A 25,149-nucleotide genomic window follows, 5' to 3' on the forward strand; every position below is an offset into this window, starting at 1 on the left:
CACTTATCAAAGGCAATTTTCCTTCCAGTTATTTCATGTGACATTTGCTACTGACAATATTCTCTTAAATTATTCAGATGTCTCATTGGTGTATTCATGAAGCCACAACATCTGTAGGGTATCTAAATGCAGCCATATTAAAATGTCTCAGAGGCTGTCACAAACATAATCCCACATCAGCATATTTTTAATTTCAAGTTGTTTAACAGGCATTTTGCAAAACCTTTACTATAGCATACATTATAAAGCAAAGAATTTTGGGCCAGTGGGTTGAAGGTGAGATGACATGCACAAAGCATTTTCAGTATCACCAGAAGGTTGGCTGAAATGTTTATATTGGTTTTGAACACACTGTTCTGATTTTCTGCCACATCCTAAATATTACTGATCTGAATAATCATCCTGTTTTCCTTCAAAAAACCAGAGGGAGAAAGGGTTTGAGAGATAACAAACAGTCATTATTGCTCTGAGTGTAAAATTGATCTCAGACCGAAAAGGCATTTGGCCTTTGACCTTTCACTGACAAATTTAAATATCACCATAGGAAAAAAAGGCAACACATCAAGATTAAAGGGGCACAGGAGCATCTGCATGCAATACAATGAATCATGAGCTTTTCTGCCTTATGTGACTGTTTTCATGGATGTTGCAGAGAGTGCTCAAATCACTAAATCAAGAAGAGAATTGCCTTTTTGTCCTTCAACTTTACTTCTACGAGCCTGCAGTCATGAAGACCTGTAAGCACAGACCTAACTGCAGGCAACACCCTCACCATTCCTGTCATTAGACAGGGGTTTGCACACAAATGTAGTCTGGAATAGAAACCATTCTCCAATACCGTCATCCAATGAAAAAAAATTTAACTAAATAGGGGGTTGGCCTTCTTCTGAAGAAAAAAATTAGTGGATATTTTGCAGCAATTTTATCGATGCAGCACTGAACGAAGTGGTATTCCCTGCCTGCCCATCACTTCTGCCTTTGCCCTCACAGTCTCTAGCCTAATATAAAATCATGTTGATGTTGACACAGAATATGTATATGATACAGCTCCATAAATATTTCATAAGCATGCAACAGTCTTATCTATTTGCCCGTAACAACATGGGAGCAGTACACTATCTAAAGCAGATCGAAGTCGATGGAAAGATTCCAGTTAATATCCATGAACTTTGGCTCAAGTTCGATGTCTGCAATGATTTCCCCACTTGCCTCCCAAAATAACATTCGGGAAAAACATGCAGTGCATAATTTGGTTAGTATGAAATAATGTGCCAGCTATTCCAGACTAGAAGACTTTTTCCATATGCTCTGATGAATGCCAAATACTATGAAGCAAAACATGCAGAGCCATCAGCTGTAAACATTAGTGCTGTTTTACATTACAGCATTCTGTCAATGAATGTCAGTTAAATCAGAAGAAAAGTTGTATGATATATCATAATTAAATCAAAATTAAATTGCTTAATTATAATATATTGCTTAATTATTTCAGGCCTGGCAGTTGACTATTTTATTTTGTAATGGAAGACACAATTTGCAGTGATGACTTTCAGCTAATTAAAAATTAAGGCAAATGTAATTTATTTGCTTCCAGTTTCGGAGCTATATTTTGAAAATATATTACGAGAACAAATTTGAAGCGTTAGACTTCCATTTATTTAAAAGAAGGAAAAAATAACAAATCAGAGTATTCCTCTGAACTCCAGGAACAATCCTTGGTAGAGTCCTAATGCAGTTAGAGGTCACTACATCTAATGAGGCATGCACAATGCTTTGAGACTTGCTACAGAGCCTTTGACCTTTACATGTCAGTGACACTGTCCTGATATTTTGAATGGGTGTGAAGGAGCTGAAAAAGAATCTTGTCTCAGAAAAAGCTTTCTCCAGTAAAAAAATTTCTGAAGAGCACATGCCCACTCCCTTACAGAGATAACATCTAATGGCTTCTATTATTGCAATGCTGCAGCTTTCCACAATAATGGTATAAACACTGTGGTATTATTAGAGACTGCAGAGCACTGAATAATTAGATTTAAATTGGCCTTTTACAAAAAAAGGGGTTACTTTAATGCTGCAGTGCATTGCTGAAGGTAAAGATCTACATAATACTAGCAGATTATTCGTCCTTTATGAAATGGTAGTTGAAAGCAAAAATTTCATAAAAAATGAAATGTCATAGAATTCAATTATGATTTTCAATTCAGCATTCACAAGATGATTATACTGAAACATTACATATTTCATGTGCAACATACAGCCATAAATAAAAGTACATTCGTAGTCATACATAAAAGTACAATTTACTTTACATGCTTCTATAAAACGCAGCATAGACAATATTCCCTGAGCATGCCAAATCGTTGGTATACCACTGCCCATCCATACTAGTGCCATATAATCATTATAAGACATGTAAAACAAAACAATGAACAAATACATGGAATACTTCAACGTAATGCTTGTTGTCTCTATACAGAAGCAGGGAAGTGTTGACTGAAAATCTAGAGATGATGATTTGAACCCTTGGTGAGGTCAGGGGTTTAGAGCCTTACTGTTCCCTCTGCAAAAATGAGTAACAGCTCAAACTTCTACATCACTTCTACCTGATTTCCTCTGAAAATGAAGCATCTGAGTAATATACAAATGGAGATTCATAAGCAAGAGATTTCCTTATGGAGGAACAAAGTATTGGCTGACTGCCTTAGTATGCTGGTATGGATCCTTATGGTGAGAGTCCATTGGAAAGCAGCTTTTAAGAGAGTAGTAAAGTAGTAACTACTCTTAAGAGAGAAGTAAAGAAGAGGAGAAAGACTTTAGCATGGATGATTACAAAGCATGGAGTAGACTCTGGAAATCAGAGCTGAATACAAACTGGGTGGAGTGAGACAGCAAATAGGTCAGACATCCCATGCTGACCAAATCATTCCATGCCAATGAGAAATTTCCTGAAAAATGTCCTTTACCTTTCTGCCTCTCAAATTTTTCTGCCATACTAGAAATTAAAATTAATGAAATTATTCAAAACATACAAACATAGTGTTACTATGAGTAATTGTATAAGTTTTCAGAAGTAATTATCACCATTTGTTCAATGTTTAATGCTGTAACTGTAGTAGAGCTGGTCACTGTACCTCAATAAGCCTGAAAAGTTGTAAGTTTGGATCTATATTGTTAAATGGTATTTCCTGGACAGCTTATATTTTCAGCATCCTAAACATGTTCACCTCAGCAGTTATACCCAGCTTGAAATGTAATGACAAAATTTATCCAAGAAAGAAAAAAAACTACGTTAACATCAGTTGTGTTCCTCTGTCATTTTTGTTTACAGCTCCTGTGCACTGAAAGAGAAAGAAATTATTAGCTTTCAGTGCTGATATGCCCAGGGTAAGGATGCAGTACTACCAGTGAAAGGTTTGACACCAGACTGAAAATTTACCCTATTCCATTATACTGTTTTTGATGAAAATAATTAATCATTAAGAAGATGAGAACATTACCAGAATGTCTAAAGATATCTACAATAAACGATCTCTTCCTAGATTTAAGTATTCTGGGATGTTAATAATACATTTTTACTAATTCATCTTCCTATTAATGAAATACGCTATCTTTCTAGCTTCAGTAATGGACATTTATTTTAAAAGACAAGCTCAGAAAAGAGACTTTCTTGGGTTTTTATACAGATAGGTCTGTAAGTACATTTTCAGAAGAATGGAAGGTCAGGGTAAAGATGTCATATCAAACAGCCTTTTCACCACTACCACAAAGGCTTACAATGCAATCCATATTTAGTATTGCTTTACAGATGATATGCGAAAGGCTCAACATTTCATGGGGATAAAAGTTCTGATGAAGAACCCTGGTAGGGCAATTGAGGTGTCCTGTCTGTGCTGCTACCAATGCACAAGAAATGTCCCAGCAAACCCCCACAGAATCACTCCTGCACCTCTTTTAGTGGAGGAAAGTCATTTCTCCTGCTGCCATATGTAAAACATAACTGACGCTTTCTAGATCCCAGCTGTACATCGGCTCTTTAAAACTGTTTTCCAATGCGTGCTACTAATACCACACCAATAGTTTCATTGGCTTGACAGAACGAACAAGATAAAGCACCTAAATCTATCCCCAAAAAGCCCAAGGGTGCTTTTAGAAATGACTATGCCAGTGTGTCCTGCCAAAGGTCCTGAAACAGGCTGGAGCTAGTTGGACTGAGTTATCTACAGCACAGTCCTAGACCAGCAACAAATCTTCCCATTATTAGACATGAGCTCAGGATCAGTCTCCAGAATTTGTTTAAAATAGGAACAAATATTTTTAGAAAAACAACTGAAAGACACTAACATGATGACCAAATCTAAACTCATTGTCATAGGAAAATGAACTACTGTAAGATTTTCAGTCTAATATTTATACTGAAAAACCTATTATCTTATGAGTTATATCCAAATAATATCCAAATCTTTGTGTAGTCTTCTTAACCTATTTCACATTTTAAAATTCACTGCATATCTAATAAATGTAGAATATATATAGAATAGGCATAGAATGGTTCACAGTTCTCTGTCACGACAAACACATTTATTTAATTGAAATCATTACAACATACGATTTCATCTCTAAGCATGTTTCAAAGCTAACCATATGATGTCACAGAAAACAATCTACCCAGTGGACCTCAAACCATCTGAGTATTTCAGGAGGGATATGGACACTGTCAACACTGGAGAAAGACAAATACCTCAGTACATGGCACAATCTACAGGTTTCTTTTTCAGCTTCCTGGTCACCCATTATTAAATACAGCAGAACTGTTCAACATATAGGGCTCCGAAATATCTTACACTGCAGAGTCTGTGCAAGAGAAACTTTAGCTCACGTATTCAGAAAGAACCTCAGTCTGATATGTAATCTATGAACAGCTAATCACTGTATATTTTGCAGCACCAAGATATGCAAAATGATATTTTCAGACTCACTCCTTAAGCTGTGATAAGACTGCTGTTAATTTAAATGAGAACAGTGAAGCCAACACTATTTTCTTTCCAGCTAAAAGTCATAATTTTTTGACTGCACTTCAAACTTCCGCTCCTGCAACGCAGAAGAGCACACGGGAGCCAGAGGAGACACAGCAGCTTACAGAGAAACATAAAAATTAAGAGCAAAGAGCCTTGCAGTAAGTCAAGAGTGATGAATCCCTTGCATATATTCACTATATAAATGCCTGTTTCCCTGACAATGTCCTGAAACTCTTATTTTCCCCTAAGTATATGATATTTCTTAGTCATGCGTTTCTTTTGATTTTTAGATGTAATGGGGCAAGAGACAGCCCTGTCTCTCTGGATGTTGACATTGTTGTCATGTTTCAGCAGCAGTGAGGTTACTAAACCTGTCAAAGCATTAGAATATGTATAATTTAACCCCTCTGTTTTCCTCTACTACTGCAAATGCTGCTTCAAATGACAGAGGTCCTTGATAATAGCTAGTTATGAATAGGAATAAGGGAAAGAAAGGAACTACAGTAATTTCCTCCCACATGATCATTCTGTCATCTTTCACGCTTGCATCTTGTTTCCTGAAGCTGTAATCTGCATTTCTACTCCCTTGGTATTTACTTCCAGACTTCCTTTATACAGCAGTGTAAGACAAAAGAATTCATATAAAAATTAGTGTTCAACTGCATTTAAGCATGAAATTCTAATACAGTCCACAGAGAATTCTTGCTGTTCCAAAGTCATTTTAGAGTAATCCTACAAATAATGAAGCCCTTTATAACAATAAATTCCTTGTTGTGTACATTGCATAAAATCAATTTATATTCACATATTTGGCTCCTGTCCAATCAATGGCTCTAATAAAGCCTATAAACCAGTAAAGTGCCACAGAGACTAACTATGACATGGTAAAATTCATAAGGAACAACACAACAGAAATTGTAAAATAATATGGAGAAATGCTATTAATATTCTTGGTTTGGTATCTGTAGGTCATGACTCTAAATTCACTATTTCCCCTTTGAATTTTCCTTCTATTGAGATTTCCTATGTGTCCCAATTTCTGTGCTCAGTAACCATGGGGTTAGTAAAATGAATTACAAACAAGCAGGATGGTATGTGCACTAAGGAACCAAATATAGGGAGCTGAGATGTGCAATTCAGTGCTACCTCACAGATTAGTTAAGTCTTGGACTTAGGTTGTGAAATAATTGGCACCTCAGAGTGTGATTCTACTCTGAAAAGTGACTGTATAAAAATGGCACCTTCTTTCTGAAAAAGATCTGCTCTCTATGTATATTCAGTCATATATGCTGAATTTAATGAGTCCCACATTCCAGCTTCATTGAGTGTTTTTTCCCTGTTACATCTGCAGTATCAAAAAGCTAAGAAAACAAGGAGAACACATAAGATCGTATTCCTCCTCTGCATCATGAATGCAGTTATAAACTAAATTTCAAAGACCAGTTGATTATATCTTTGAGAACCTACTGCAGATTACACAGTTACAGTTGAAGACATGGGATTGTATCCTTGTAGCCAAGCACATGAAATTTGGGCTGAATTACTTGGTGGTAGGTGGGAGAAGGAAACAGCTCAGCTAGTTTTTCAGATCCTACATTAAAATTATATGGCTGGCATTTAGAAAAAATGTAAACAGTTGGTACTTGGCATTAAAACTTTAAAATGCGTCACCCAAGTGTACTAATGGGAAAAATAGTCACATGTGAGTAAATTTTGTAGATCAAGCTTTGCAAATTCTGTGTGATAAAAGATTCAGACTTTTCAGGTAGATGCATTCTAGTTTTAAAAAATCTCAGTAGTTCAATCAGATACATGTAAAGTACCTGTGTGCACACAAATATATCTCTCTGTATATATACATCATATGTATATTCCTCCCACATGCGTATTAATGATATGCTACTACCCTCGCTATAAGGTGACTAAGTATTATGATTTCATTGTGAATAAAGCAAACAATGACAGATCAAGAATTTTCTTATAACCAGATGGTGGGTTTGTGTGGAAATACACAATTTCCATAAATTGTGATGTTGATAAAAAGATTTTTCAGGATTTTCTTCAGCCATATCATATCAGCACTGAAATCAGGAACAACGCTGCAAAACCATGAACGTAAGCTGATTGACTGTGACAGGTTCTGTTAATCGCAGCTACGTGAAAATTACTGTTTCACGAATGTCAGCAGCTCAGGAAAGAAGAGCATGGGGGCACAGGAAGTATCTGCGTTTAGATTTGCTTTTTAAGTTAAAAATAAAAATAGAAAAAAGTTATTTGATATTTATAGTTAATTACTGTACTTACACTTTGAAGGCAATCTTATCAGCACACGGAAGAAAAATAGTGGAAATTGGAATTAATTGTCCCATAATGACTGATACTTTTTCTTCCTGTTGAGAATGACATGCCATCATGCAATAGCTTTCCACACACAGCAGGAGGCAAAATTATCGATCAATTACATGACAATTAATTCCTAACTTGTAACATTTTTCTACTGAAAAGAAGAAAAAAAGATCCTAATTTGAGATTAATAATCATGCATTCCCTACAGTGTTTTGGAAAGCCATCTTTTTAAAAGATGCTTTTATATATATCTGAAATTATTTTAACAACTGATAACCGTAAACTGAGGCAGTTTATAAAGTATTAGTATAAGCATTACTTTCTGCTGCTGGTACAACTATTTCTCGTTCCGCAATCATTTCTGTAGATGAACAATTTAGCAAGGATCCCATTCACAAGAATGTTGTATCCAACTCACACATGAGCAATACTAGAGAAAACAACTTCAGAATAAAGATGAGGAAGTAACAAAAGGAAAAAAGAAAACTACTTGGATATGTTTTGTTTAAATAAAGTTCAGGACTGAATGGTAATTTAGGGTTTTTCATAAATTTAAAACTTTCAGGTTTTTTGCACATGGAAATGCTTGGTGTGTCCACGTTCCCATCTCTTCTCTAGACCAGAGAAAGCTCAAATGATGTAGCTTTGAATTCCTTTGGATAGATGACAGACCTTAGCCTAAGGTTACCTTCATTGAGCGAGATCTCCCATCACTGAGTTTTGCATACAACAAAGTTGCTGCCTCCATTCATTTGTGCTTCTCTGAAAGGTAAGAGTCATCAGTGTTCAGCTTTTGAAAGAAAGAGATCTGCCTGTCCACCTTCAGGAGAGGACACAAACATCGCCTGAAAGAAGGCACTGGAGACAGTTCAGAGGAGGAGTGGGATTTATGAGTCACTCCTGTTTTTAGCATACCCTGCTGATTAGGCAACTTCTCAGCATGCTGGCTGCTGAGCAACCCATTTTGAGGTACTCACATCTTCTGGATATTACATGGGAGGCTTGGTCTAAAGCTATGATACAGCCCAAGGTTGTAGAGAGCAGGTAGGGGTATTTATATGCACAGCATCAGGGATCCTCTAATCAAATCCACAACCTGGATTTGCTCTGATTGTATAAATAGGGTGACAAAAGCAGTCTGGTGTTTCTTTCTGATGGTATGACCCTTCTGGGTCATGAATATTCCCCACTCCCATCTGGAAGTTCAGCACAGCTTTGAAAGAAACTTGGTGGACTGAGGCCAACTGAGATGCCTGGGCTGAATTCTGAAAGCAGTCCTCCTGAATGCCTCATTTAGGATGGCAGGTAAAGTCCCAGAGCATCATGCCCTTTTAGACAGAGGGATGGATCTACCCTAAATTTGGACAACAGTCTGCAGTAGCATTCTGACTGAGGCAGTGATTGATAGACCATTCTGCCTCATTAGCCACTTACTGCTGCAGGAGGGCAACTAAGGTTAGCGCTATTGCCAAAACAACCTGAGGGAGACAGCAATCCTACTTAATAGGCATGGCTGATTTATTGCTATTGCTGGCTTTCCCAATTTTGTTCTGAGTGCTAATTCCTTCTGCCCAGTGCAGTGCTCTTTGTTTTAAACCATTGACTCGGCACTTGTTGGGGGGAAAGTACTGTTCATCAAAAGCCTGTAAGAAGGATAATTCGGTTTTTCAAGTCTGTGGATGGAAATTTGAGCAGATTTTACTTAACCTACCAGTAATTCAACTTGGACCGCCCTGAACACCTCATTGGTTACAGGATGGTTAGTTTGTTTTTTAACCCAGTGCAGCGGGTACTGCTACTGCAGTTAGATCTCTAGCAGTTAAACACCTTAGTGTACATGCTCACATACCCTAAGTTTTCCTATAGATTGAGTTGATTGAGCTAATTGTCCAACTGGGACATCAGAATAAGGGCTGTGTATATGCTAAGTGCTATACAGTTAACTTTCGTGCAGAAAAACAACAGTTTTAAGTGAACAAATGAACATGAAAGAAACTGAGAGTTCTACTTTGTATAGAGGTCTTATTGATATAATTTTAAAAAATCTGTTCTGTTTCAGATCTTATTTTCTTTGACGATCTATTGTCTATTTGAATGCTTCAATGTGGTAATGCTTTTTTTTTTTTTTGTTCAATTTTCTTTTTTCTCCCCTATTTTGTTTATTGTGAAGCTCTCTATACAGCTATGGCATTATAACCATTTATTGGTCACAAACCTTAACCTATAACCATGATCCATTTAAAAATGAAAACAAAAAACTTCCTGATCATATGTACATAGGAAAATAAGATTATGTGTTGTCACAGAGCACAGAATGAAGACAATTAGTTACGTACTCAGTTCCCACCTTTTTAGGTCGCCATAGCTGGTGTACAACTATACATCTTTATCAAACTTCTAGCTAAAAATAGTATCATTTTCACTATTATGTGATCTGTAGCCTGCTGAGCAGTGTGTGGCATAGCAGACTTGCAGTTGGGGAGCTTCAGCACTAAAGATATATGTCCTCCAAGGTTGTGTGCTATCACTGCTTGGCTGGTAAACTTGGCCAACAAGGAGGATTACACAAGGCAGAGATCACGCTCCCTGCTGCTTCATATGCTCAAGAGGACAAAGTGGCTGGGACAGACAAGCGATCATTTTAACTTCATTTCCAGCCTTTGGTAGCTGTTGTTTTGCCCTCCGCAACCTGTAAATCAAAGGGTATTGTTCTGGAAAAGGATGAGGATACTGAGCCAAAACAGAAGCAGGATGCAGGGAGGCTAGCATGACCTTTAAGACCCTTTCAGTACATGTGTTTCTGCTTTGTGGCATGGGTATTTTGTCTTCATGAAAGCAAGTAAACACAGGACTGGAATCAAATTATAATGCTAGTACTACTTGCAAGAGCTTGGTCCTCTATAATGAATGTAGCACTAATTATAAAAAAAATCCTTGGCTTTCTCTAAAAAACTTGCAGTCAAGACCTTTCTAGAGATTATATCTACATTATAAAAAGGGAGAACAAAAGGATTCAACATGATTGATGAAATTGTTTGCTTTCGCTTTAGAAGTGAGTAATAAATAAGTTAGCATTTCAAAGTTCTGTGAAAAGATATTTGAGAGAAAGCACATGGATGCATTGTTCTGTAGCACAGGCATTTGATGAGCTCCAGAAATCTCTTTGGAAGAAAAAAGATGTATTATAGTGTGTGAAAAGAAGAAATCTTCAGTATCAGGCTGTTATCTAGTTGCTAAGGGTTGGTTCTTGATGAAAACAGAGCAGAATAGAATGGATAGTTTAGGCACTGTGAGGTAAAAGCAGAAAATTGGACTTAGGAGCACAAGGGACACAATGAAAGGAAAGTGGATGTAAAGGAAAGTAAAATGTTAAGAATGTGACAAGAAAAAGATTATCATAAATATGAAGAGACGAAAGTCGAAGTTTTTCCTTCACTTCAACAAAGCCCTTGGAGAAAAAAAGGAGGAATTAGCCCTGCTGGAATGTACATTAGCAAAGCGAAAAGAAAGATGAAAAGCAGAATACCACTTCAAGGTCATTTTAAACCAAGCAACAACTACTAAACCTTTAATTATAAGCCTGTAATTCTTGTTTGTTTATTATTAATTGCTAGCAAAAGAAGAGATAAAAGCTTGAAATGACATAATTTTGAACTTCATTCTGTTCATGTTTTTGCTGCCAGAAACCAAATAGGATAATTTAAAATTTTTTAAACCTAGACAAAAAAGACTTCTGTAAATGGAAAAGTGTATTATCTAATTCTTTTAAAACACACTAAGTAACACTTCTTTCTTGTCTTCTGCCCTTTACAAAACCAACAGTTTTAAGTTCACAGAGCACCTAAAGAGAAAAAAAAAAACAAACAAGGCATCTCCTTGGAAGTTAGGAGCAAGTGCAGCTTCCTTGTCCTACACACATGCAGTCCAGCTTTCCCTGAAGGGTTTAACAATCCTGGAGCCAGGTTGAGAAGTAAGTCCCCACCAAAAGTCCCTTCCTGTTGAAAACTGTGCTAATGTCGCATATGTGTTTCAGACTTTGGCAGGTGTCACAGTAGGAGAGAGAATCAGCATTTACAGCAACAAGTGATATTTGTTTTTAATCCACAAGCACAAGCACTGACTGGAATTTTCATCACCTTTCCAACCATTTGAAAACAGTAATTGTTAGCTCTGTTAAATACCTTCTCTTTCTAAACTAATACTTTCCAAATGCAAATTGTAGTCACAGCTGCAAAGGAAATCTACTGCCAAAATACACCACTGGGAGAGAAGAAAATATAGTGGCAGCTGGCTGTCTCCAAAGGAGCTGAGTGTCCTCTCTCTGAAACACTGTCAGCTCTTGTAAAAGAAATGCTAAAGAGCAAAGAACTGCAATATCAGCTGGGCACTGGCTGACAGTGGATGTTGCTAATGGGAACAAATTGGAGGCTGTAACTTTAGCAGAAGAAGAAGGAAAGGATCAGGAGGGCTGAAGCATCGGGATGTCTTTGCCTGCACACAGGGTGAAACTTCAGTCAAAACTGTATAGTGTAAAGATGCTTTTTTGGTTAGTTTGGATTCATCAAGTATTCTTTACCTCTCTCTCTCAAACATTTCTTATTCTTTGTGTTTCCAGATGCCTGACTAAAGCTCAGTGATTGCCTCACCAGCTATTTGTTTATCCCACATTCCACTTCCATGAGTTTCTCATTAGCAGGGGACAGTCTGAAGAATAAAACTCAGGGAGGTGATGTAGCCCCTTAATGCAACTTCACCAAGTAAGCTGTGATGACACAACACTTCAAGAAATGTTGCCCATGACACAGGAATAGCTCAACAAAGCATCTTTTCTGCTGACCGAGTGGACTGGATTCAAAATGGGGACCTGGGAGGTGAGACATTGCAGCTGACAAGAACTGCCCTACAGCATTAAGTCTTCTGATCAGAGCTCACTTCAGAGAGAACTTACCTGTGGCTGTGCCACAAGAACACTGAAGTTATCATCCCAAACTCTCAAAAGATACTCCTGAAGCCTTTATATTTCTACTTTTTTAAATCTAGTATAACAAGAACTGTAGTTATACGATCATTACATATTTTACTGGGTCCTTTGCAATGCCTGAATCAAGAACTTTCAGATTTACAGTACAGCCACTTTCCAGCTCAGTTTAGTGTTAGCAGCAGTAGTTTCTGAATCTAGTCTACATGGGAAACAGCACACGCTTTGCCTTGTTACAAAACCAGCTGTAAGAAAGCAGGGAAATAATGGATACTGGGCTCTTAGGTATCTATACTCTGCTCACCAAGGGGTGACTATTGCCTAGCATTTAGAGCAGTGGTTAGAAACATGACGGGTACATTTATTTCTCTATTTAGTTCTTTCTGACAGGCAAAGGTGGCACAGCAGGTAAAGTTTGCTTCTTTCTGTTGAAGCCTGCTCACGCTTCTTGTGACAAGCTCTCCTGTGACAAAATGGGCAAGTGATACCTGCTGTGAAATGAGAATCCGGTCAATAATAAAGGTTGTGAATTATGTTGAAATATACATACTACCCTAAAAGGCACTTAGGGCTGCATTTACACCTGACATCTACATGTGTAGCCTCAGCAGAAGCCATGACATGTTGTAGCAGGCCTTCAGTTTAGATAATTAGAACCAGCACCCTGTGGTGCATTGCAGCAGCATCTACGTGCAGGTGAGGTTAGACACATACACTCTCCTTGTCATCACCCCATATCCCAGCACAACCTGCATTAACGTCTGTTTCTTCTTCTACTTATTTGGTGGTTTTAGCTTCTTCTCTTCCCTTTGCTCATGGCTGTTGTTGCACTCTCCCTCTCCTTATCCTGGTGTGTGACTCATGCAACACCAAGAATCACATTTCTCTGCTTCATTAACCATCTTCAGCCTATCTCTTTAGATCCCTCCTCCAGACATTCTCTCTCCTGTTCTTTATTATTCCCCTCTATCTTACCTCAGTCTCTGTGTAATAGGAGATTTTCAGAAGCAGAAAGTGAAATTTAGACAGATATCATTCACGCCTTTGAAAAAATCTCCTCCTACACCTTTGTAATTCTTTTGCTATGCAGCAAAACTCTGTCTTAATTCTCCTTCCTCTCATCAAATGTCCCTTCTTTCTTCTGTTCTTTTTATTCAAGTTTTGCTTATTTAACTGAGGCCATAGCTATGCCAGCAGATCTCTGCAGTGCAGACATGTCAGCAAAACTTCTAAGGTATGCTGTTATCCTAATAGAAACAGCTTTTGTCAGCCTGCGTCACCCAATTTCAGAAGACAGTGTAACTTCACCAGCAAACATGCCTACTCTTCAGCACTTGTTCTACCTACACATGCGGGAATGGGTCAGCACAGTTACAGAAGACAAGACTTCAGACAGTCCTTGATGCAGATACTGTCCTTTCAGAAGAAGAAGAACAACAAAAAAAACAACAAAGAATGTTAATTACAGTGCAAAATAAATATTTGATAGAATGCTTTTATAGATCCCAATACTCTGCGCCTATCATAGGCTAAGGAAGTGGTTCAGTTTGCAGAGTGTAACTTCAACTGCTCAACACTTTAGCAGAAGCAAATAAATCTGTTTATTTAGCATAGCTGGAGTGAATAATAACCAATTCTTTTCAGGTCTTTGTTGTAAGTTGCAACTGTTTAGGAGTGATGGCAATTTTAATTTAAAGTGGCTGTCTCATTATAACATGGGACTGTTGAAAGATTTGTGTAAGAGAAGTCGTTATAATAGCACAGAAAATAAAGGACTGTTTTTTTAGCAAACTTGTTCATCTCATTGTGTACTGCAGCCTAATGATGCTGTACAAAATTTAATTGGCTATATTTTGAGCCCATCAGTTTCACTTATAATGGAAACCAGTACTGAAAAGGTAAAAGGAAATTGTATCTTGGGAATATATCAGGAGCAATTTTTAACTTTTGTTAATATAAACCCCTGTAAAGTCTTTTGGGTTTATATTTTAACACGTTTCTTTGATTATGTTTGAGGCATACACAACCAAGAACCTCTCTCTTCTGAGACATGAGAGAGGAAATAAAAGTATTTTGTGTAAACAGCGAGATATCTGATGTACTCCTTGGGAAGTGAATTGCAGTGTGACAATCTCTTCTGAAACTAACTTCACTACCCCTGGAAAGCTACAAAGTCTCAATCCTTTGTGCACTTATTAAGCAATCAGCAGTAAAGGGTTAGGAGTAATTTCCCATATGACAGATTACTCTGCAACAAGCTGGTTTAGGATTTCTTGCATGCCTACCTGAAGCATCTGATTCTAAATACTGCCAGACTTTATATACTATATTGGATGGGTACTAACTTATATTAAACTAGATGGAATATAGGTTTAATCTAGTATAGTGTATCTCTATATTTCTGTATACTCATAAACATGGAACAGCGCTTGGCCATATTCCAAGATCTACTACATTTCTGTTGCATACTTTATACGTAAAGTATGAATCATGGTTAGGCCCTGTAAATATGGGAAAGTAATAGTCATCCAACTCATCTTCATTTAATTATACTAAAATGGCTATAACATTCAAGAGCCGAGAAGTTAAACAACCCAATTCACTTCTGATGTAGAATAACTTCTTCTTCCATCCTATAGTAACGTATTGCATATTGCTTTGAAGTAATTTTAATGGTCACCACCTAGTGCCTGGTATACTCAAAGCTAATCTCATGAGTTTTTTGTATGTTCCTGCTTATCATCCCTTCCTTTAAATGAAACTTTTGATTTTTATTGCCTTGTGTGGAATTTTTTGTTTGTTTGTTTTGCTTTATTTTTATTGTGTAAGGCAGGGATATAAAGCTGAAGTAAAAGGAAGAGTTAATGCTTGAAAATAATCTCTTCACATCAGCCACTCAGTAATAATCACAGTTCTTGTTTTGAACGCCTGAAGACAATATTTTCTGAGCACATCTCAAACTGCAGATTGTAGCAAATTTGTTATGTTTTGGGTAGATCTGATTGAAATGTTTTGCTGTTTAAAGAGAATAAACTATAAGTAGTTAAAAATGGCATTCTTCTTGCATGCAGTAATCACCTTCCTTGTCTTGGGAGGATCTATGAGAACTGTGAGCGAGAACTAAGTAAATACTATAGTTAATATGCACATTTTGTAAGTAAGCAGCGCTCTAGGCAGGCAAGCATTAGTTGTTAATGAACTGGTCCGATACAGAGGACAGTTTTGAACCAAGAAAACTTTTTTTAGTAAGATTTTTAGCAGATTCTGTTTTGACATCTTTGTTCTGCTGCACAGCTTGTAAACTGCACAGCAGGGTTTTTTTGATGGGTTCAGTTTCCAAGCACAGAAGAGAGATTTTCTCTAGCATACTATATAATCATTGAAAGAGCAAACTGGTGAATCACTTTCAAATGGTTAAGCTTATGAATTCCACAAGCTGTACATTGGACATAATTCAAAGATCTTACAACCTTCACAAATTTAACAACCTTGGATTATTCCCTTGAAAACAGGAAAATAAAATATAAGACTTAAAGGTACCAAGAATAAGAATAAAAGAGTTAATGTTTGTTTGCAAATTCTACCTTTGGGTATGCAGTTCTGACATTTTTATTTGTTCATCTTGAGATGTTTATGTTTCAAGATTTAAAATAATTTCTATTCAGTAATTTTTTGGTTTTATACTACTAGCTCTAGGTAGCCCATTATTTCCATTCAATAAACATATAAGCATAATAGGTTTCACAACAGAATCTGTTAAAATTTTTTTTGAGAAGTCAGACAATATTTGTAATACAAAATACTGCAAAATTTAGTAAGCACACATTAGCAATGGGCTGTGGTATTTGATTTACATTTTAAATTCCTAATTAAAGTCATTCATTTATAAAGACTTTAAATTTGTACATCTGAGAGATGAGAGTTAATAAAAAAATCTCCAAATTTACAAAAATCTCCAAATTTACAAAAACTGCTTGTGGATTTTCACCTGCTAACAAAACAAGTATTTCCAGCAAAGAGTAAATAATAATGTTACATTGATTATAAATATATTAATAAAGTAGTTCAATCCTAAACTTTATTTATGTCAGCACATAATGCTTACAGAAAATTAAATCATGACACTACTTCATGTTTTGTTTCTGTATGTGTTTCAGTGAATTCTAATATATAGAACACAGATTATTCCAGGACATTTCACATCTTTAGTGATGTAGCAGGAAAGAAACAATATGCAATCATATTAAAACTATCACAAGGTACAAACTGTAGGCAGCAAAATTGTCATTTTAGCTCATGTTTTTTATTTCCTGTCTCCCAAATGCTTAGAAACTGCTTGGGATTTATGCAAGATATTTTCTCTCTCTAAAGATATATTAATAGCACCGTTTTTATTGTCCACATTCTAGTGGTCTCATATGATTTGAATCCCAAAATATCTAATCAGAAATCTTGATTTCTAATTCATCTTTGAAGTTTGGATGCATTTTTCATAAGTTCTAAAAATAAAGAGTTCTGTCTTCCGCAGTGGCATGTTATGCATATGTATGAAGGCACTGTGACAAAATTCCATGGCATTTGAAGAAATGTAAATGGAAGGGAAAACATAGTAGCAAAATATGATGCAGCATTTTAGCCTCTTACATATGGGAAGTCTTTGAACATATCAATGTAATTAAGAGCAACCCAGTGACAATGGCAGACAAAATAGGGTCATGCACTGGAGTTACAGACTGGAGACGGTTGGAGGTACAGTCTAAAAGTGAAGTACGCATTTTCTGGAACATAACATCTTACTGGAGTGTGTGGATAAGCTTAAACAATGCTTATTCCAACCACACCAAAGAACAAGTAAAGGGGAAAGAATAAAGCTTCTTAAAACTGATATTATTGAGAATGACTGATTCATAGAGTTGTACAAGCTTAGTTCACTGCTCCCATGTTAAAAGAACTCAGTCTAATTGTGTCAGATGGGTAAGATCCTATGAATGAGCAAATGTTTTAATTTTTAGAAAAAGTTGTCAATTTTTGTACAGGCTCCAAAATAATTTTAACTGGTAGAACAGAGCACCTCGCACTTATCCATAAGAAAAAATAAAAAAAACCCCGTGAAAATAGCTCAGAGGATATGAAAAGTGTTAAATGGATGCCTTCATAGACAAACTTTTACAAAAAATGCTTTCCAGGATACCTTTTATAAGAGATGATGCATATGTGTATAAACAAGCATTTTAGAAAAATGCTCTCATATATTATAAAAACACTAAAAACTCTTCAATTCTTGAAGAACGTAATCCAAAGTGAAAGTTAGCTGGGAGGTAAGGCAATTAAAGTGAGATTCCAGTACTCAACAGTCCTTTTCAGAAATTTTTCAAAATCCTCTTAAATTCAGTTCAGGACGCTTCTCTTCCTACATTTACAGGATGATTGTTCCTGAATCTCATTGTTCTCATGGCTGGAAAGCTTCCTTTAATTTTCAGTCTAAGTTTATTCATGGCCAGAGTTGTCTTTTAGCATCAATAGTATTCTTCCTCTGTTAGTATTTATAACTTCAATATTTTCCATATTCCTCTTAGTCTTCTTTTTGCTAGAGCAAACAAACTTGTTCTTTTTGTAAAATTCAAGTTACCCAGTCCCCTGGTGTTTCCTATTTTTCAGCATTCTCTTCTTAATCTGGACACATCATACTAGTCCTAAGAGCATCTGCTGTCATTGCCAAAAGATTGATAGAGAAACAGAAGAAAGTAGAGAGCATGGATGGCACTGAACCTACAATGACACAAGTAGGCCACTACAATTACTGTGAAATACAGTTTTGCCTCGCACAGCTGCTACCTATGATCATCTTTATCCTCTCTTCATTATGTACCTACATTTAAGTGTTATTTTAGGCCCTGCTTGCTGAACCCCTTCCCAGTGTCTGCTCCAGGCACCTCAGGAGCCTGGCTTTGTGAAGTGGTTCTAAGGCACTGATGAGACAGAAGAGAAAATACACATTAAAAGCTGAAGAACAATTTTATTGCCTGAAGCTAAACATTTTTCTGACCTAAACACAGCCTTCCCTTTCATGACAAGATAAACAAACAAAAAAAAATAAAGTCTGTTTAGATTTGTACATTGAGATGGATGCATCTGAACAACTGCATTTGGGGACTGGTAGTATCCAGAAGTGGTGTTCCCAAATAATGCCTTTTCAGCCGTATCTGCTCTAACTAGGCACAGAGATTTTTATCTACTGTTCCTTCCTCTGTTGGAGAAGAAAGAAGAGGTACACAAAAATTCAGACAATATATACAAAATCAATGAAGACTTGACTAAGTAATGGCTAAGCAGTGGAGCCTAATGCTCAATATTCAGTGCACCCCACTAGAACACAACTTTTTCAACCACTTCTGTTATGTAATATTTATTAAGAGCCTTGGATAAGAAGATTGTGGAATGTACTGATCAAACACTAGAAAAACCAAAAGCAGAACTCAACTTCTTGTAAGAGAAATAACTAATTAAATAGTAATGGGCATGGAATCAAAAACTTGTGAGGCTATAAATCCCCCAACCCCATATCTCACAAAGCTCAATATTAACATTTAAACCCAGTCAGCATTTAAAGGGACTAGTGCTGGGTTCCTCTTTGACCTTAATTGATGTTTCAGACTGGCATTTCAGTCTTCTGAAGTCATCTCCTTCCCCTGATACTGGCAGTACCAACAGGAGAAAGAGAGTCTGGGCTGAATTCAGATGCAGGTTTCCTTCTCTTTACAGGTGATGCTGCCTCAGGACAGAATTAGCATCTGCCCACTCCCTTTCCTCCTACTGCAGAGGGAATTCAGTACTACTGCTGATGGAGAGCAGACAAATCTGCAGGGAAAATGCTAACCTAAAAACACCTATGATGGGAAGGAAAAGGAAATCCTGAAAGGGGCAAGTATCAAGGGATAAAACTGAAGGATAAAGCACTTAAAAAGTGCTAGAGTTAGTAAAACAGTCATGGAAGAAGGTGACAGACAGAGAGTTGTGATTGTTGAGTGCAATTCAGGAGAAAGAACAAAAAAACAAAAGAAGAACAAAGTGAGAGAACATTCTAAGAGAAAAGGTGAAATACAGAAGAGGGGAAAACAGTGCAACAAAGGAATGAGTCACAAGTCCTAAGAAAGGTCAGAAGAAGGAAAGTAAAAAGTGGAAGGAATGAATAAATAACACTTATACAATGCTGAGGCTCTCTCATGTGGTCTGTGTATTTTAATCACCATCCTTAGAACACATTCTACAGATCTTTCAGTTTAAAAAGTGTGAAGTCTTGTTTTGATCCCTCCTATTGCACAACACTGTTGAATATGCTGGCTTACATATTTAAATAGTGAAAGGAGAAGAAAGAGAAATCACAATTTATTTTTTACTTGTTGCCATCTTCTGGCAAGGTAGGAACCTTTGGACTGGGCACCTTAAAACCACGTGAAGTCACTGTGTGCACCACATCATGGCGTCTCAGTGAGCCCTTTCCCCTCCCCAGGATGACGGGCAGGAGATTTCCTCTTGGAAAAGAAACAGGGCCAGGGAGGAGGGAGAGGTGAGGAGAAGGCATGCTCCTTGTTGTCTAATGCCATGTGCAAGGTGTCTACATGAGGCATTCAAAGGACAGCAACGGATTTCTCCAGGGGCTCCTTTGAATATTCCTGAGATGGAGCATCTCTCCATTTCCGTTGACAAACAATTGGGCAGGGTGAACAGTCTTCCACAAGCCTGGGTAAGGAGCCTTATCTCCCTCTGACTCCTTTTTTTTGCATGTAGCTATATAGACTTAGGAATGAGGTGGTCACAGGCACTCCAGCAATGGACTGACTTCAAGGTATTTCAGTTCCAGCACTAACACCTCGTTCTTAGGGAGCAATATTAATTAGAAAGACAAACAAGGATAACACTCTTTTGTTTCTTTCCACAGATGACTAAAGAAATTGCAGTAGGCAGCTGGCAAGAACACAGGGTTCAGTAGCACCATGTGGCGACACTGAGGGTAAGGCGCTCAAGCCCACCACAGTGGACTCCTGGGTTCTCACCTCGGTCTGCTGTGGCTCTGGCTCACAGGCTCTAAACGAAACCCATCCTCTCAGTGTCTCCCCAGTTTACATGGTAACCTGAAGCGGCTACAGGAGGCAGTTTTTGGTAATCATCTCAGCATGGATGAAAACTGGCAGGAATAGGCCCCATACGCAAGCAGGTTAGGCACAGAAAGCACTACACAGGTGCTGGCTTGGAGCAGGAGGACCAGTAGAACCAGTGAGAGTAGGACAGCTGTGAGCCCATTCAAGGCTTCTGCTCTGTCACAGAGATCGGGGGATTTTTGCCAGATTCTGCACATTAGCTGGTATGATCCTTGTGACCCACTTCTGGTTGTGCCTCCTACCCGCTGAGTAATCCTGCTCTAATCCATGCGTCTAGAAAACAAGAGACTGGCTTTCTTGGCACAAAGGTTTTTTTAAAGCCATCAAATTTTATGAAGCAATTTAAAATGGGCTTTTGTATTCTATTTATAAATACAACTTCTTTATGAATGCTTTTTGCATAATCTTCATCCTTCACAGCCAGCTATTATCACGTAATGTTAAGCAGTTTTTTTCTGAAACCAGTACCCCAGTTTATAACAGCTAATAAAATACCCATGCTTGTACATGCTGCACAGTTTGTAATGGAGCTGTTTAAAAATTCCTAGATACAGCAAACAGTGAGTTGTCTATTGCATATATTGCTGCCATGAGACCTCCAACATTTTCTCCTATATGTCCTCTGTGAGTACCAGAAAATGTTCTGAATATAAATAACTTGACTAGAGAATCTAAATGACTGTATAAAACAAAGAAAACAACAATATAATCAGTTAAACTAAAAACCTCCCCCCCATCCCTATACTATTGTTTTTAACTACTAAACCAACGTGGAACAAATCTCATCTGTGCCAGAAACCCAAAATATCGCGTGAACCACAGCAAACACTAGACAACATTTTAACTTCACACAAAAGCAACAAAAATACTCTACATTTGTCTCAAAAAATGCCTTCTGCTTAGGAAAACTCCCATATAGTACAGGATCTTGGAAAAATATATACAAATATGATTTATATATGTAGATAGACGAATTTCTTTGTCAAGCTTCAAAATAAATGTATCTTCAATCTCTAAAAGAAAAGGTCCAATCAAACAAAAGGAATGACGTGAGCAGTCAGAGCAATTTTCTACAGAAATTGCTCTTTGGGACCATGGAATATAACTAAAAATAAGAAATCCCCTCCTAAAGACTATAAATACAGAGTTTCAGAACCACTATATATATCATGTAATAATAAATTACATGACCATTTCAACAATTAAAAAATCATAATGAAAAAATTTATCACTTTAATAGGCAAATTGCAACAGCACTGCAACTGTCCTAGCCAGCCTTAGGTAAATCTTACTTATTCACAGGCTCTGCAGATCTTAATCCAAGATCAACAGGAGTTGACTGCTCATACAAAGTGAAACCCAATGGAAGACTATCTGAGTTACTATTTTGTAAACACCTGTGAAACGGTACAATCCATGACATTTTGAAAACAAAACATATCTCCCTTATACAGAGGTGGATTGAAAGCTATTAAAGGAAAAGTAGAAACAATTGCTATTATTCTGCTATTCAACATACTTACTGCTGAGAGGTACTGTCCTCAATATGTATTTTAAAATTAAAAGTAATTAGCAGTCAAATCTTGAGGCTTGAAAAACATCTGAACAATGAGTACAGAATGTTTTAATACAAATTTATGTATCTTTTTTACTTCTCATCTACAGTGACTGTGTAAATAAAAACAGAATAAAAAAATCTGTAAAATTGTAAAGTGATTCTATGAGTCTTTAAATTTCTATTATACAACAGACTTAATATAACAAATCACATGAAAGTAGTGGAAGATATCTTTAAAAATGTAAAGATTATATAATGACCTCAAATTTGGATTATTTATGATAGATATTAGGTAAAATAAATTTAAAGGATAATAAATTAGGCCATTGAGGGATTTTGGTCAAACTAAGAATTATTCTGATCTGATGTAGTAGGTAGCTTGGCAAATGCTACTTAAAATCAGGAATGAACACTAATTGGTAGAATGTCATACAGATTTAATATAGTGGAATGAAAATGATTCTGGCACAGAAAGGTAAAATTCTGTGAAAGTAGAAATTGTGAATGAATTCTCTTAATTGCATTTATTCTTTGAACTATAGAAGATGACCTGAACAACATGAACTACAAATATCAGATCCCGTATACTAGTCCATACCCTATTACGTTATGACACCTCTTTCATCATGTTCCTTTTAAGCTAAAGATTTTGTTTCTTCAAAATGACCAAAGGTCCTTTTCACCCAAAAAAGTGAAAAAACTGTGGAAAGTTCCGTAAAATTTTAAACTGTCTCTGTATTAAAGCTACAGAGTGAAGCAGTCGTCCACAGGCCATGAATAAAGGATGGAGGTCCATTGTGGAATAGGAGGGAATGTACAAAGTTGCTGCGAAGTTGTTGCTGTCCCAGAAGTCAGCTTTGGATATCTGGTGTACAAAAAAGGCCAGAGAATGCTAAATAAAGAGTGATCCAGTGCTTTAATCCAGTCAGGATTTTGTTGGGTGAAAGGCAGTTAGTGCAGATACACTTTGACTAGAGGCAGCATCTCTTCCTATGAAGTTATCAAGCTCCACACAACCAGCAGGATTTTGTCTCAGAAGTGTTAATATTTCAGCACAAAGAAAAGTGACACCACCCCACTTAAAAACATACTGAAGTACCTCGTCTGTTTTAATGACACTTTGATTTATAATTTAATTGTCTAAGAAAGGAGCTGAGCACACTGATTTGCTTTACCATGTAGAGGTGATTATTCATTATTAGAAAGAATGCTCTCTGTTATTATAGAAAGAATGCTCTCTGTTATTAACCGGAAGGATGCTGGTATTTTATATGTAATCCACCTTGCTCAGTGACTGATTTTTAGAAGCAAATGTGGCTCTTATTTCAAATGCAAATTTCTCTGCATGTTGCATCGAAGCAATATATTTGATAATATAAACACAGGAAAAAATATTTTAAATTAAGTGGTTATTTGCAGATATCATGAAGCAGAGACATACCTAAAACTGATTATGTCTTCATATTGAGGTATCAGAAATAAAAAGTCTGGTCTCACCTCTGAAGTGAAAACAATCAGCTTTATAACACACTTGGGTATAACTCATTGCAACAATGAATGGGGATGAGAGAGGAATTTATTTTTTTTCTGTTTTAAATGAGTTCCAGCATATAAAGTATCTTTAGCAAACCCGTATCAGCACGGATTTTCAGAGATTCCAAGAAGACACAAATCTCACTGAAGACAATGGGAGAGAAGGTACTCAGCAATTTCGAAAATCAGGTTATTGAAAGGCTTTTCTAACAATTGATTATTTTAGCTTTCTTGCTGCAGAACAAGCTTAAGACAAATGAATCCTGATTTCTGAAGCACCTGGTTTAACTTCTGAAGCTTGACTTATATATACTCGAAGAGGTGTACATAATGTTCTGATTATTTATAATGCCAGCAGCCCTGAAAGCTTCTTCTGAGGCTGACTATCCTGGTGGTAGTGTTATTTTAGTCAGTAGATGGCATTAGCTGCCTCAGTGTCATTTTTGCTGTGCGATTTATTAAGAAGTGGGTCAGCTACAGCCTGTGGCTGTGTGTATGTTCCCAGCAGGCTGAGGAAAAACAGAAGATTTTGTTTTCTTTTGTTAATTACTCTTGCCATATTTTAGTTGTTTCACCAGGCAGTATGATCAGACAATAAGGAACAGATCCAACAGGTACGCATCTTCAGACAGTGGTGTAAGAAGTAGGTAGGTGAGCACAGGCGTTTGTGTTCAGACAGCAAATCCTTCTGCTGTAGGTATTGCTCAGGATTACAGGGTGTTGGCACTGAGGCAGCGAGGACAACAAAACTGTTCAAAGCCATGAGGGGAAAGAAAGCTAACAGTTCTAACCCTCTTCTGACCCTTCTGCTCTGCCTGACCCCTCCCAGGTTCTTCTATTAATGAAGAAAGGGACACGTTACATGTCAGAGCTAGATGTAAATTGATCAGCATGATTTATATTTTGAGATTTTTTACATCTAGGAGTTCTTAAAAAGAATGCTTTTCGGTTATCTTTATGATAAAACAGGCTGTAAAAATACACATATGTATATATATACCATAGACAAAATCTTAATCCTGTATTATTTAAATATATAATGGGAATGTTAAAATATTCCTCTGAAGTGGTTCCAACCCAAACCCTGCAGTTAAACACCATGAAAGTGTGTTTGCACGTGTTTGAGACCCACAATCTAAAATTGCCTAGTGCTGAGCAGGAAGCAATTCTCTCCTCATGTAAAAATAATTCAAGCAGATTTTTTTCTTCCCCTTCAATACTGAGATGAATTTGACAAACTTCAAAGCCCTTTTCAGCAAAGTTTGAAATACTTCCACTCTCTGCTCCCACAGCCAGTGATTAGAACATGCAACAGGGAGGTGCAAGAAGCTGAAAGACCTGTCAGTGGGTTTCCCACACCCCTGAGTATGCCCTATCCACCCAGCCATGGCTGCGGCTACTTTGCGGTCCGGAAATCTCTGTTTCTTCCTCAGTCATCTTAAACCAGTGCATACATTCCTGCTGATTGTTTTCAATATGCAGGTGCTAGTCGTAGAACTGAAAAGATAGTTATATTCCGTGGGAAGGGTTTAGCTTTTTGGAGGGCATGGGGATGGGAAA

At 37.1% G+C, this 25,149-nt stretch overlaps 1 protein-coding gene across 6 annotated transcripts in view; it reads right to left on the reverse strand.

Annotated features, from left to right (window-relative positions):
* SYT1 (synaptotagmin 1) overlaps positions 1–25,149 on the reverse strand; it is a 364,737-nt gene that overhangs the window by 133,147 nt on the left and 206,441 nt on the right. Inside the window, exon 1 of one of the 6 annotated variants that reach the window (XM_074827160.1) lies at positions 7,320–7,338. The exons of the other annotated variants lie outside the window; for them this stretch is intronic. The gene's annotated coding sequence lies outside the window, so the exon portion shown is untranslated. Of the gene's footprint in view, positions 1–7,319; positions 7,339–25,149 lie in introns of those variants that run through there. 6 annotated transcript variants of the gene reach the window in all.

Source organism: Strix aluco, chromosome 5 (genome assembly GCF_031877795.1).
Source record: "Strix aluco isolate bStrAlu1 chromosome 5, bStrAlu1.hap1, whole genome shotgun sequence".
Lineage (NCBI taxonomy): Eukaryota > Metazoa > Chordata > Aves > Strigiformes > Strigidae > Strix > Strix aluco.